Source organism: Cornus florida, unplaced genomic scaffold, assembly GCF_030987335.1.
Source record: "Cornus florida cultivar Cherokee Brave unplaced genomic scaffold, ASM3098733v1 CherokeeBrave_3.0.0_Hap2_Chr03, whole genome shotgun sequence".
Taxonomy (NCBI): Eukaryota; Viridiplantae; Streptophyta; class Magnoliopsida; order Cornales; family Cornaceae; genus Cornus; species Cornus florida.
Genome location: NW_026775573.1, coordinates 128415 through 144048, shown reverse-complemented (window position 1 = coordinate 144048; position 15634 = coordinate 128415).

The following is a 15634-nucleotide window of genomic DNA, read 5'->3' as shown; positions in this document are numbered from 1 at the left end:
TTCATAAGATAACCATTCTTGTAATATTAAGACTCTTCAAATCATGCGTGGGGCCTTATTTTTGAATATCTAATTACAATGGTGTTAATAATGAAGGTCATGGGGCAATGTATAAAAATCCCCGCTCCCACTCAATTTTTAATCATTCATAATTAGGGTTTTCAATTTATTCATTTACATGATATAATGCATGCAAAACGTCTTGATTTTAATCCAATTAAATTTAGAAAATATTTGGACTTTAAATGATTCACTAATATTTAATTTGAGGCACACTTTAAAAAATAATTTACAAAAATAATTTTTCGTTTCCCAATAAGTGCCCTCAAATTAATTAGTAGTCAAATCCAATTAATTTTCATAATTTAATTAATATAAATCAAGTCATTTAAATAAATATCATGGATCCAATGCATGAATAATAATTAATAAACAATTATCTATTCCATGCATCACATAAATAAATAAATAACTGATCAAGCAAATTAAATGGCCAATGGAATCAGCTTTTAACATTTAAATACTATTCTAGTTGTATTGGCGACCACTAATGGCTTGTATACATCCGCAAGAGGTTGGTATGCGTCTGGAGAAGCAAAACACAGCTTGGAACGCGCCTAGAGGGCCCCACACGCGCCTGGGGCATGCAGCAGGTGAAGGCACGCGCCTAGGGCACTTGGGACGTGCCCCCACGCGCCTGGGGCGCGTGAGACGCGTCCACGCGCCTGCACGCGCGTGGAGGTGAAACTAGCTTTGGCTGGCGCGTGAGATCCACGCGCCAGCATGCCTTCACTTTGCCACTTCCTGGCGCGTGAGGAACACGCGCCAGGCCTACACTCCCTGCATCATATGTGATCCGTGCCTCCTCCGACGCCCCTTTTCGCCACCGGCGAAGCTCTGGCCACCGGAAAAACGCCGAAAAATTCTAAAAAAAATAGAAAAATTCCCAGAAAATTAAATTAAGCCTCAAAAAATTCCAGAAAAATTCAGAAAAATTTAAAAAAATTCCAAAAAATTACTGAAGCATAATTAAACCCTTTCAGACCTTCTTGAAGCTTCATAGTATCCTTTGATGAATATTACATGGCTTTAAATAAATTTACAATTTGAAATACAGTGGAAAAAATTAAATTACATCATTAAACTTTCAAACGGCTAAATCAAAGCCTTAATTACATTCATCCAAAGATAAAATTACATTCAATAAACTTATAAGTTTCATCCATGGCCCAAACACACATCATCATCCATTCACAATTATACATACATTATTATATATCAATATATTAATTCATACATCAATAAATAAATATATGCATATCAAAATTGGATCCATGAATGATGAATTTTGATAAAAACATGATCTCTAGTAATGAATCAAACCATACTCTGATACCACTGTTGGGAAACGTGTTAGTTTTAAAAACTTTTCGAGTGATTTTAATTCATAGATTTTGATTCATCACATAGAGACAAGTTTTATGCAAAAATAAAAGCATGATGTATCATTCAATTATAAAGATTGAATACTTACATCAAGGTTTGAGTAAACCTTAGATCTCTCATTTAAAGTGAATGTTCTCACTTATTATAGATCCCTTTTGCAAGACGCCTTCTCCTTGGATCTCTATGTTCTTGGTAATTGTTTTGCCTTTAGGAATCACTCATATGCCTCTATGAATGATCTTGGAAAACTAGGCTTGTGGGAGCCTCCATTAGATGAGAACATAAACCCTAATTTTCTAGAGAGAGGAAATAAGTTCCTATTTCCTTCTTCCAAAAATCACCCCTAAAATATACATAGGCCACGCATATTTATAGGTAACATAAAGATAAAGAAAAGGAAACAGCAAATCCTTCTCAATCTCTAATTCGTATGTCTCAAATCTAATATGATTCCAATATCAAGTTGGGCTATGAGTGAGAACCCATTGGGCCTATTATTTTATTGGTTACAATGAATTAATAATTGGCCAGGTCCATGGACCCAATTCAATTAATTAATAAATTAATTTCTACTCCACTAAAAGAAATTAATTGAACTCCAATTAAATAATAAATAACCTCTAAGTCAATATTGCACTTTGACCCCTCTATGCATAATTAGTTATCGGATAAATAAAGTTATCAATCTGACTACTTAATTAATATATTTATTTTAGTAACTTTGATTATTTTTGGCTCGATCACAATAAAATATTTGTTTGACAAAAATAATAATTTAAATAAATAAATATATAATAAATCATTTTGTCTAAAAACACACGAAGGCCTTCGAATTTACTTTGTGATCAACCATAATCAATACAAAATAAATACAAGTAGCAATGATGCAAAAATTGAAAATATAACCCTCTAACTATTAATTACATAACTACCCAAAGTGTCGGTCTAAGGATTCCGAAGAATTCGTCGAACAAATCAAAGTAATTATTAATTAATAAAAGAGTCTATACTTTTCTCATGCTTAAGAGTCAAATGCCATGACGGTGATAGGGAGCAATTGCATACGACGGCTCTCGCAATATATCTCAACCTAATGCGGATCCAGTTCAAGTCTTAATTAATTATGATTCTATTCATAATTACCGACTATGAACAATTTATGATTACTATTTATATTCATGTATTGATCTCCATCACATACATATATAAATATCTCTTGTAATCAAGACGACACTATTAATTCTATAATGAATCGAAACATAATATATTGAATTCACCAACTGTATAAAGCATAAATATTTCAGAAACGTCAGGAACATATGTCACTATAATCCAAATAGGAATTTGCTATGCCAGGGCATATAAATCCCAACAGCCAGTACCTTTGGCGGCGCGAGAACTCGCTGCCATCGTTCCACCATCATGCTTGCAACCGTCGATCTCTTCCCCGCTCTCTGCACCTTTGATTAAGGCTCTACCCTCTGCAACCGTCGATCTCTGCACCGTCGATTAAGCCATAACCAGTACTAAAGCTTTCGTCCTTCGTTTTTCCTCTTTCGGTGATGTTAGATTTGTCATACCTACTTACAGTGTTTAGTGTTGATTGGTGGTGTAATTATAATGGGGTTATAAATTATTTTGCTGAATAATGTTTAATGTCCTTTTTGATATTTTTACAAAATAAAAAAAATATAAATTATTTTTATATATTTTATTAAATTATTCAATAAGGGTAATTTGGTCAATTTAAATTTTAAATGTGTTAGGGGACCTAATTACACTAAATTGAAACTTGAGGGGTGTTTTTTGCATGTGAGTGGTTTGATATGCACTATAAGCATACTTAAGGGGTGTTTTTTGCACTTGACCCGAGATATAATGAATTTATAGTTTGAAGTGTACCTCAATTAATTACACATTCTTCTAATCAACTTCATCGTGTTTCGGTTACCCAAAAAATTAAAACTGGACATCTAGCCTAGGCACACTAGACGCGTAGTATTTCTAGTTTAATAGTATTTCGTCATGGAAGGTTGATAGTTTTGAGTTTGTATTGGGAAATTGTGTTTGCAATGGGTATATGCATTCTGACCCTAAACAAAATGAATGGGAGAATACTACTTACCTTAGGTTATATAATAAGGAGGTTTCTTCATATGTGGCTCAATAAAAGTATGTCATTTGTCTAAAAAATTATGTAATATTTTAAAAATTAAAAACGAATGAAATCCATTTTTGATGGGTTAACCCAACTCATATTCTCTCTCTCTATAGAGAGAGAGCGGGATTACAGATTGAGGAATGTTCTATTCCAAAAGTCTAATTACGGTCGCTCCCTACCCACTTCCACCACCACCACCCCCGCCAGCAGTATCACCACTTTCTCCCTCTCCCTCTTTCCAATGCTCCCTCTCTCCTTACTAGGATTAAGTTACAGTACACCCTTTAGAATATCATGAAAAAGGGAATAAGAATTATAAATATTGTCTTCTTCTTCGCCAGAACGATAAGATTGTTGTTGAAGGGTATGAAATCTTTATTGGACCCTATGTTTCGGGCCAAATATGATACCATAGAGAGAGGAGCTGCTTTGATAAGGGAGAAAGGAGACAGACAGATGATAAGATTGTGAATATTAGGGTAATTTGAATGGGTAATTTTGTTCTTGTAATATGAATTATACAAGTTAACCAATTAGAAATGGGTTAGATCCATTTTTAACTTTAGAACATGCCTCAGTTTTTTTATTGGACCACATCATTATAAAAGAAGGAACTTCCTTCTTATATCGCCCAAGGCAAGCATAATCCGAATGGAAATTATAATAACAAGAGTAAAGTGCAAAAAAAAAAAAAATCCCCGAACTTTACTCCCTTTCTATCTCAAAAACCCCCCTGAACTTTTATTTGTACAGAAAACCCCCTAAACTATTTATTCTTTTGCAAAAAAAAAAAAATAAATAATAATAAAAAAAAAAATCAGGCGACACTGTTCAGGTGGGTTTTGTTCGTAAAATTGGCGCAACTCAAGTTATATTTTGAAAATGACATTTTTACCCTTATTACTGTTATAATATGCAGATTAAAAAAAAAAAAGAAAAGAAAAGAAAAGAAGAAACTGTTACAATATGAAATCAATGAAACCCCCCTGTTCTGTTAACTCTAACTCCCATTTACTTCATTCCCTACAATATCTCCGATCGCTCTATGGAGTCTAATCCTTTGCAAATCTTATCTTTCAACAAATGATGGGTATATATATATATATATATATATATATATATATATATATATATATATATGCATATGTTATATGGGCATAAAGTTAAAACTCTCAATTCTGTTGCTCAACCACAAACCACCTAGCTGGAAGACGATAGATATAAACATACAATATATGTAACGTCTTGAACCCGGGGGTCCGAATCGTCACACAAGTCCTTACCCAAACCTGAGATCAACTAGGGGCAAAACAATTATTCTACATTATGTGATGCCTTAGAAGCCATAATAGTGCTATACTGATTCGCTATGATGACACTTGAATGAATAAGACCCAATTCCATACTTAAAATTTAACTCAGAAGTCCAAAGGTCACAATGGTGAAATGGTGAAATGGCATGACCGTGGCAAAACTAGCCAAAGTGAAGTACCCAATTGGTCTACATAGGTCATACAAAACATAAGGGAACCTCCCATGGAGATATAGTCCCAAATGGGAAGGTTTAGAAACAAACCGACGCTTTCTAACATATTGAAAACATGACTAATCTTCACTAAAATAGACATAACTCTTTCTATGTTTGGAATCTTGGAGTGATACTTGAACCATAGGAAAGATCGTTTTGACGCGGTCAGTTTAGATACAAAAACAAACCAATTTGAAGTTAAAACGAAGGAGATATCACTGTTTGAAGTTGGAGCGATGGAGTTAAGGTGGCGTCAGGGGGCTACGAGCACTCGTCCATTGGGCTGAGAGCGCTCGCTATTAGGCCTCGGTGCACTGCCCAAAAGTGGAGCGCTCGTCCCCTGTCCAAGGACCGCTCGAAAGGCACCAGAATGCCCCAAAATGCCTGTTTTAAGTGCCTAAGACCTTGGGGACCTTATTGACATCAATCATGGCCACAAACTAAGTTTAAAACTCATCCCAAACATCCTATAAACATGTTATAAGGGTGAACGAGATAATTCTCAATGATGTAAGTAAAATAAGATGGAAGTAACACACACATGTGACTAGAGGTGGCTTTAGGGCCTCAATTTATTACATTATATTGCCATAAAATCATTTATACATATGTGATACACAAGTAGCTCGTTTGATTACAATATCTTTAATCATTAATCATTAACCATATACAAAACGATACCATCATAAACATATACACCTCCTAAAACATACACGAATGAGCCTCAAAAGAGTAGAGTTATAAGGTTAAAGCCTTAACGACTATAATTTCAATGCTTTACAAAAGAATACTAGTATCTAACTATTGATTACAAAAGTTGCTACAACAGTGAATCCTATCAACACCAGCTATCCTTGGGAAGGTCTATCATCAACTACATCCTTGCCTTGACCTGAAAAATGTTAATGGAAGGGGTGAGCACAAAGGCTCAGTAAAAGTTGTTTAAGGCGTCAACTTTGGACTCCCTTGAGCCACACCACACATGTAATGACCCGGTCATTTTCCTTCCTTTATTTTTTCGGTAATTTCCTTTTTCGTCTTTCTCCTATTTATCATTTTTCATTGCATAACCTCACTTTTTGTGCTCGGATTTGATTCCGGATTTGCATACATCCATAATATTTGATTTTCATGATATCTGTATTCTTACTTTCATAGAAAAGCATGCTACTTGCTTACTTTTTCGTAAAAGGGCATGGATGCATAGTTTCCTTGAAACATTCTTTATTTTTGGGGTTGTAGTGTAATTATGTAAAATAATTATTTTTCGTCTTAGGGACCATCTTGCAATTTAATTTGAAAGATATTTTAGAAAATGATCTTTTTGTAATTTTTGAAAAGTGTGACAAGCGTTACACTCGCATGGAGCCACTTGTTGGCATTGGGGTGGAGTCACTTGGAAGCTTTATCTTGTGACATGTGGAGGGTGGAGATTCACCTACTTGTTGGCATAGGATAGGTAAACTTGTTGGCTTGGATGGTTGACAAGTGTAGGCTTAAGATTAATCCTAAGAATGGGCCATTGATTGGTGACAAGTGTAGGCACCAAATTGAGTCTTGCATTATGTGTGTGTGAGAGGTAGTGTAAGAACACCTAGTGAGTGGAGCAATATTAGATCCTCCACCCACCACATCTCATTTTATCTCATCTTCATTCCATTTGCTCTCAATCCGAACCTAGCCTCCATTGAAGGAAAGGCTTAGCTTAGAGCTTTTGACTTCATTTTGACCTCCTTCCACTCACCTTAGACCTTTAACTTTGGGAAGTAAAAGTTTCTTCTCTCTCCTCTAAAACCCTTGTTTTGTTTCCCATTTTAAGCTTGGTTGCTTTGGATTATAGAGATTCAATTCTCTATTGAGGTAGGGGTGGTAGTATGTTATGCTTTAAGTATTTTATGATCCATTGGGGTTTAATATATATTATGTACATGCTTTTAATATTGTAATCTTGCATATTATAAAAAATCCTTACATGTGACTTAGGATTTTTTGATTTAAGCATGTATGATATGTATGTTTATTATGTAGAATTATTGATGTCATATACAATTCTTATTGACTTGAATTGTTATAGTTATGTGATGATAATTCTATATTCTTGTGGATTTATAATTGTAATTATTTTAGAAGCTTATTACTATAATGTTAAGATTTAGTATATAAAGTTTATTGTTGAGGCATAATTTAAATTGATAAGTTAATGGTGTTGTATTGTACATTATACTATGATGAGGACTTGTCATTTGATATGTTATTTTAGACTTGGAACCCTAAGATATAGTTTGTGTGGTTTCAAAATACTTGTGCATGGAATGTGGTTAATATGCCTTAATTATAGTGTATGAGTTTTGAACTTGATTATGATTTTGGATTTTCTTGGAACATTGTTACAAGTGACATGGCTAGAGTTTGGCTCTAGTGCGGGAGGTATGAGTTCTCCCCATTTATAATGCTCACTAGGATGGTCTTCCCAGCTGGTTAATGGCCGGAATAACCGTTTAGGTCTTGGTTTACTTTGGAATTTGATGTCTAAGGTTTCCATTAATTGATTTTGCATTCAATTCCAAGTTGACAACCAATGCTTAATTGTAACTTGTAATTTTTGCTATTGGCAAATTGATGTTGTTAAGTACATTGATATTGATATTGTATTATTAAAGAATCATTTAAGTTAGCTTAAGATGATCCCTTTGAACACCTTGAACATAGACGTTAAGTGGAATGATCCCTTATATTCGTCTATATTGATTTTGCAATCATATTGAAACTTTAGGGTATACGCATATGCGTCTTTCTACGAGTAACTTGATCACTCACTCTAATTGTTTGGGTTATTTTACAGGTAAGGAGACAATATTTTCGGATGCTCATCACCCTTAGAGGCTTATGAGCACTTTGGGACATTTTTGTGTATTGACATGCACTTGTTTGGCATTCTTACTTTGATGTTATATTTTTGCATACCATGGATGCATGGTATTTTAGAAGCTAAGATGACTTCCTTGATATGTAATGTGTATCTAAGTACACTTTTTGATCCATATTTTGTATGTATAACATGCGGCTAAGAACCATTAGTTTTTAAAGTTCATAAGTATGCTTTTAAACTTGTTTCGGATCATTTGGAATGCATGTATAACCTTAAGGTTAGCCTTAAACTTGTTTCTATTTCATCGTTCGGCTGATTTCTTGCTTCTGTTTCGTCGTTCGGCTGATTTCTTGTTTCTGTTTCGTCATTCGGCTAATTTTTTGTTTTTGTTTCGTCGTTCGGCTGATTGTTTCTTTCTATTTTTTCATTTGGCAGTCAGAACGCCTGACAATGTAGGTCAGAACGCCTAACTATGCATGTCCGAATGCTTGACCCTTTCATCAGAACGCCTGACCATATAGGTCAGAATGCCTGATTATGCAAGTCCGAACGCTTGACCCTTTCGTCAAAACGTCTGACCATGTAGGTCAGAACGTCTGACCATGTAAGTCTGAACGCTTGACCATATAGGTCCGAACGCCTGACTATGCAGGTTAGAACGTCGTACCATGTAAGTTCGAACGTCTGACCATGTATGTCCGAACACCTAACCATGTAGGTTAGAACGACCGACCCTGTAAGAGTGCCAAACAAGCACTCACTGTTGAAGAGTGTCGAACGAGCACTCAGTGTTGGAGAGTGCCAAACTAGCGCTGCTCGTCCATGCCCCAGAGCCTTTCATTTATTTTCTTTTGTTTTAAACATCTTTCGCTTCCGCATTTCGGATCCGTTAACGGGTCATATTTTGGTCATCGCTGACACACTGGGTTTATAAAACTTGGCCCGTCACAACACATAATAGGATAAAAGAGAACCGGGATCATGCTTAGGGATTTTATAACATTAATTCACAAAAATCAATCTCAGCAATATCATTTAAGCATTTCAATACAAGTATGCATAGAATGCAATGCAATGCCCTATACTTTCCCAACCTTGGTCTCAACCGACCCTAAACTTGGCATCTACCAACCCTAAACTTGGTCTCTACCGACCCTAAACTCACATTTTGAAAACTGCTAACCAACTTTACTGAGGCGAGATTGATTACTATCTTTGGTTCTAAATTCGACAACCATTTGGGGCCTAGTAACAACTTTTTCTCGTCCTACACCGGATTGCGCTCCCTCTAGATCAAGTTAGCACCGGACTCGCGAAATCCGGTTTATTTTATAAAAAATTCATTTCAAACCCTTTTTCATTTCCCTTTCCCGCCATGTCATGCAATTGCAACTTTTTCATCAACTTAACTTTAAATTCCTTTATGCATCAATGATGGCATTAACAAGGCATTTTCAATGCACATGATATAAGCATGACATTTTCCACCATGTAGCGACAAGCATGAATTTATCATAGAATTCAATCTAAAGCATGGCATTCTCCATTTTAATGATAATAATAACATGTTTCTTACATAATCCATATCAACTTTATCAAGCTAACACAAAGCATTTAGCATGAAATAACAATTTCTTCAACACATACAACATGTTTTCACATTCATTAACATAACAACATCATCACATCCACAATCTTTACATTAAAGAATAAAATTTTGAGAATTTAATGCATAATTACTTAATTAGAAGCAACGTACAAGGCATTAGGAAAACCCCTACCTCAATGGGGCAAGCCAAACAAGGCCGTATGCAAGACTTAATTCGAATCCCTCCAAACCTATACAAGAATGGTGTGAAATGGTAACCTTCTCCAAGCTCGTCTTCTTTCCCTTCTTGGTCTTCTTCCAATTCTTACTCTAAACCTTTCAAATTTGAGTTTGAAATATTGAAGTGTTGATGTGTATATAGATATATAGATAGAGAAAGAAAGAATTAGAGAGAGAAAGTGTGTTTGGCCGAATGAGAGGAAGAAGGGGTGGTGGTATTGTTTTGTTTTTGATCCCATGGCCATTAGTGTACCACTTGTCACCAAATGGTGGTTTACTAATATGTGCTAAGTTACCATCATGCCCCTTCTCTTTCCATGCAATCCCTTCCATGTCCCACAAAAATACCTCCTATAATATATAGATATAGGTGTATGTATATATGTGCAAAAAGACCATAATGCTCCCTCACTTAAATTGACAAAACCGGGAGAAGTTCCTGAACCCGGAAGTCGTCCCGACTTCCAAAATATTCTAAAATTAATCTCGTCAACTCTAATTGACTTACAATAATTAAAATACACTTATAAAATTCTCGACTCAAGAAAATGATCAAAACAACCCTCAAGACCCACGTGGCACGCAAAATGAGGCACAAAAAATAAATAAAATAAAAATTCAAAATTCAAAACAATTTAGAAAAATCCGGAACATTACTTCTTTGAATAATTCTTTTGCTCATTTTTAGAAAATGAGAATGGCCGTATCATTAATCACTGGAGAAAAAATCCAACAATTTTAGCTTACGACTTCCATTAAAACCGGTGAGAGCCCAACCTTAAACTCCATAACCATCGGCGAGAAATTTTAAGCACCAATAACGCAATCACAGCAAAACTGGTCCAACCTTAAACTCCTTTGTTGTCTTGCTATCCGAATCTGCTCCCTTTTCCATCTTCTTCCAGTGTTAAGCATTATTTTAACACATAAATATGGACAGTAATACGTATTTAACGTACCGTAAAGGACTATAATGAATTCTAATACTTAGGCTTTAAATCAAATAATACGCTACGCGAAAATTGAAATAACAATAGAAACCTCTAGAGACACTTAAGCCTAGAGTGCTCCGATACCAACTGTGATACTCCCGAATTTTAAAGTGCGAGTTAGTCAAGCCCACGCCCGAAGATCCGGGGATATCAAAACAATCAGGTAATAAACGAACACATAATACAAGATAAAATAAAATAAATAAATAATAAAGTTGAAAGGAAAACTAAATAATAAATATTTAATAAATCCTCTGATACTAATACTCCAAATAAAGTCAATAATCCATAAACCTCCAAAGTACAACTCAGGAATCCATATATCAAGGACCCCTAATAAAAATCCCACAATTAAAATTATAAATAACTACTAAGTCTAACAAATAAAACAATATCTAAAATAATATCCTACATCGATGATACGAAAGAGTGACGTTGAATGATCTCTGATCTGCACGAACAACTCTAAGACTGGTATTGCTGAGGACCTGAAAAATAAATAGTGGGTTAGACCCACAAACAAGTTCCCTCTATTACGACCCGATCAGAGAACTGACAATCAATACATCCATAGCTAAACTCATGCTATATTTATATAGTCGATATATACATATATACATATTAGGACTCTCACTAGACAATAGGGCAGTCTCAACCGTGTAGTGGGTATCTCTTGGAAAAATCGAACACGAGGTGGTCCAGAGTCCCCCTTCTACCAGGTTACACATATCTCCTATTCCAGCTCAAGCTCTTATTATGGCTCACACACACACACACACATATATCATCAATAAATAAAGTCATATCTAACAATGGCACAAGTAAAATGTTGTGACTTATTAGCCAACCCACCTACACATCAATCCAACAATACCATATCTAACAATGGTGTAAAATATCAAAGATCCTAACTTTTTAGCTATCTTAATGATCACATCACATACAAGAATAAATATCATCATAGCCATATATATCAATAGCACAACAATTATAAATCATAATATTAATTTCAATCTAGAACAATAAATATGATAGACGGATGATAAAAATTATAATATTAATTGATCATAACTAATAATGTTAACACAAATAATTACAGTCAAGTATCATGCTAGTAATTCATAAGTATATCGACAACAATGATTATAATAATGAATCGAACAATTATATTTAATTACACAAATTAAATATCACGAAAGATTAAATTAAATTATTAATTAATTCAAATCTTCCCATTGAACATCAAAACACGAGGGTTTATTACCAATTTATATATTTTAGAGCTATGTCACTGTTCCCAATACTTATAAACATGTTCGCGATCATTTAAGCTTAAAATGGGGTCATTCGAAACACTTGTGAAGCAAATAGGTTCCTAGAGCTCGAGCACTGTGCGTCAGAGTAGTGTTGTGCTTGAGCACTGTGCATCAAAATAGTGTTGTGCTCGAGCATAACCCTTGGTGCTCGAGCATAACCCTTTGTGCTCGAGCATAAAGTCGCAGAGCAGTATTTACATATCTGATTTTGGCATATAAATCCATGATTCGGGTCCTAAAACATGATTTCTAAGTCCCATAAATATACACAAGATAAAATAATTTAAAATAAGTTTTATACAATAAATCAAAGAAACCATCAAGTTAAAGAATAAATACATATAAACATGAAATCCATCAATTTAATTCATACTTAGCAATTAATTGATTCATTTAATTCTCTTATTCCCTAAAGTCTAGCATATGAGGGAGAGATCATAGATTTAAAAGGGAAGAGGTAGATAAAGAATTTGCCTTATGATTTTCATATTGAAAATCAACTATATAAACTCTCTGGTCTTCTTCTCTAATTTCGACAACCTCCAAGCTATCCTCAGTCACCTTCTTCTTCCTCTTCTCCCTCTCTCTAGATCCCTACCTCTTTTGTAACTCACGTATATGTAAAACCCTCTTCTTCTAACTACCATATCTATATGTACTAACCCACAAATCCTAACCTAAGACTTACTATAATAATAATAATAATTAATTATTATTCCCCAAACGTATTAAATTACCAAATCATTATTGTGATACCCCCGAATTTTCACGTGTAGGTTGGCCAGGCCCACACCCGAAAATACGGGAATATCAAAACAATTTAGTATTTAAACGAACATAGAATACAATAAGAATAAAAAGAATGAATAAATCGCTGAACGAAATTCTATTAATAAAATAAAACCTCCTTGACAAAAATAAATTCCATGAATTTAAAATTCTAAAATACAACTCGAAAATCCTATAAGTCAAGGACTCCTAAATCATAAACTATTAATTTACCAGACATCTAACAATAAATAACAATACTAATAAGTAAACCAGATGAGTAGATGAATGACAGCCTCCCTGCTGCGGATCCTCAACCTCGAGACTGGAACTTCTAATAACCTGAAAAATAAATCGTGGATTAGACCCACGAGCAAGTTCCCTCTACCAAGCCTCTGAAAATCAATAAATAAAACATCTCTAACCAAAATCATCCTAATTAAAGTTTTAACCTTTAATATAAGATGATACATATATATATTATATATATAAATATATAAAGAATATGTTCATTAATATATTCCTTGAAATCTAAGACCATAAACAATGATAAGACTACCTCCATATTTAAATTAACCATCAAGTACATTCCACTTTTAAGAGAAAACTTCTTTAAACCTAAATTCCATATTTAAACAGTTACTTAACCATTTAAATAATAAATAATAATCCAAGAAATATTTTTCTTCAATCCAAATCCCAATTTCCACCAATGTATGATTTTATTTATAAAGATCACATAGCAAATATCTATACTTTAGCAACTCATCCATGCCTACACTAGTATTATTTTATTAATACTATAAAATAATATATTATCCTTTAAATATTAGTTTATTCTAATAAAAATATTTATCACCTCCAACTTATAAACACAATATCCATAGATGTATATTTAATCATCTAACTTACTTTGCTATTTTTTATAATTTGGCAAATCATCCATGCCTCCACAAATATTTATTTATGTTTTGGCAAATCAACCATGCCTTTAGAAGTATGTTTATTTATACGATAGCAACTCAACCATGCCTCTACAAGTAATACATTTATACTTTGGCAAATCAACTATGCCTATTAAATGACAATTTGCTTATGTCTTGGCAACTCATCCATACCTCCAAACGTATGTTTTTATCCATACTATTAATTAGCAATTCATCCATGCTTCCCATGTATGTATTTTATTCATATAATTAATAAGACAATTTATTTATGCATTTAGCAACTTATCCATGCCTCCAATTTAACCATGTACCAAACTTTACAATTAACTTGAAATAAATCACACATAGGCACTCCATGCAAGTTATAAGCATATAATTAATTTAAATAAACAACCTATTATGATTTCATCAACACCACCATCACATATATAAACATGATAAATATCAATGAACAACTTATTAATTGATTAGGTTGTATTTATTTATTTATATGTGGCAGTATAACACGTAGGCGTATATACACGTAGGTTACACAATTTAGCAATGTCTAAATAACATGTTACACGTTAAATATAAATATTAAGAATTAATTAGTCAACACCCAACCATACAAATTATCCAAATTGGTTAAAACAATTATGGGATAAGATATATATATATATACACAAAATTTGTACTGTCTTCTAACCCAGTTTTGACAAGGTAAACATCCGTTTTATGAAATTTTGGTGAAATACAAAATTGTAGATAATCGAATTTCCATTCTACCATGCGAGATTTGAGCCGTTTTGACAGTCGACCAAAGAGATACAGACAAAATAATAAAACAGAAATTGGAGAAAGTTTCCTAGTTGAAGAAGGATTCTTCCTTTTCTACTAATCAATTTCTTCACATGCATTTATCCTATGTCTAGGTGATTAACATGCCAATTTAATCTATAGATTTTGATACCCAAGGTGATAAACTTATGGGTTCTAAGAGGAGAGTTAAAAAAGAACTTGCCTGAAGGTTTCGAAACGAAACTGACGCTTCAACCTTGGTTGTCTCTTCCAAATCCGACGTTCTCTTTCTCTGATCCGGCCTTTTCTTTGTCAGTCTTCTCTTCTTCTTTTTCTCTGCTTCTCTTAATTTTTTCTAACGTGAAAAACCATTTAACAATATAACCTTATGTGTATATTTATACACATTAATACCCTAATCCTATTCCTAGTATGAGTACCCAAAAAATTAATAATACTTTTAAATAAAATATATATACACATATATTATATTATATATATATTCCTCACACAATAAAAATAAATAATATATATTGTCAAATCAAATCCTCCTCTATGTAGGACTCTAGTTATATTAATATACATGACATATATCTATATCTATATATATATATATATATATTATGTAATATATATTTATAAATCATTTTTAACTATATTTACCACATATATGCATAAAGTCCTATACATATATACTTAATATAAATATATAATTCTCTATATAATTATATATATATATATACTCATGCAAAAATTCATGGGCCTTTAAATCATCCCAAATCCTTTAAGGCTTCCTTCTCCAACCCAAGACCTAAATCCTTTGGTCCAAATAATCGAAGCTCAATCCATTAAATTTAAACAAATAAATAAATACTTTATATTAAAACAACTAAATACATGTAGCACATAATCTAATAAGAATTAACAACCAAGTCATACCATACAAATAAAAATTAACACGCAAACAAATCAATCAACAATCAAGCACATCATCATACC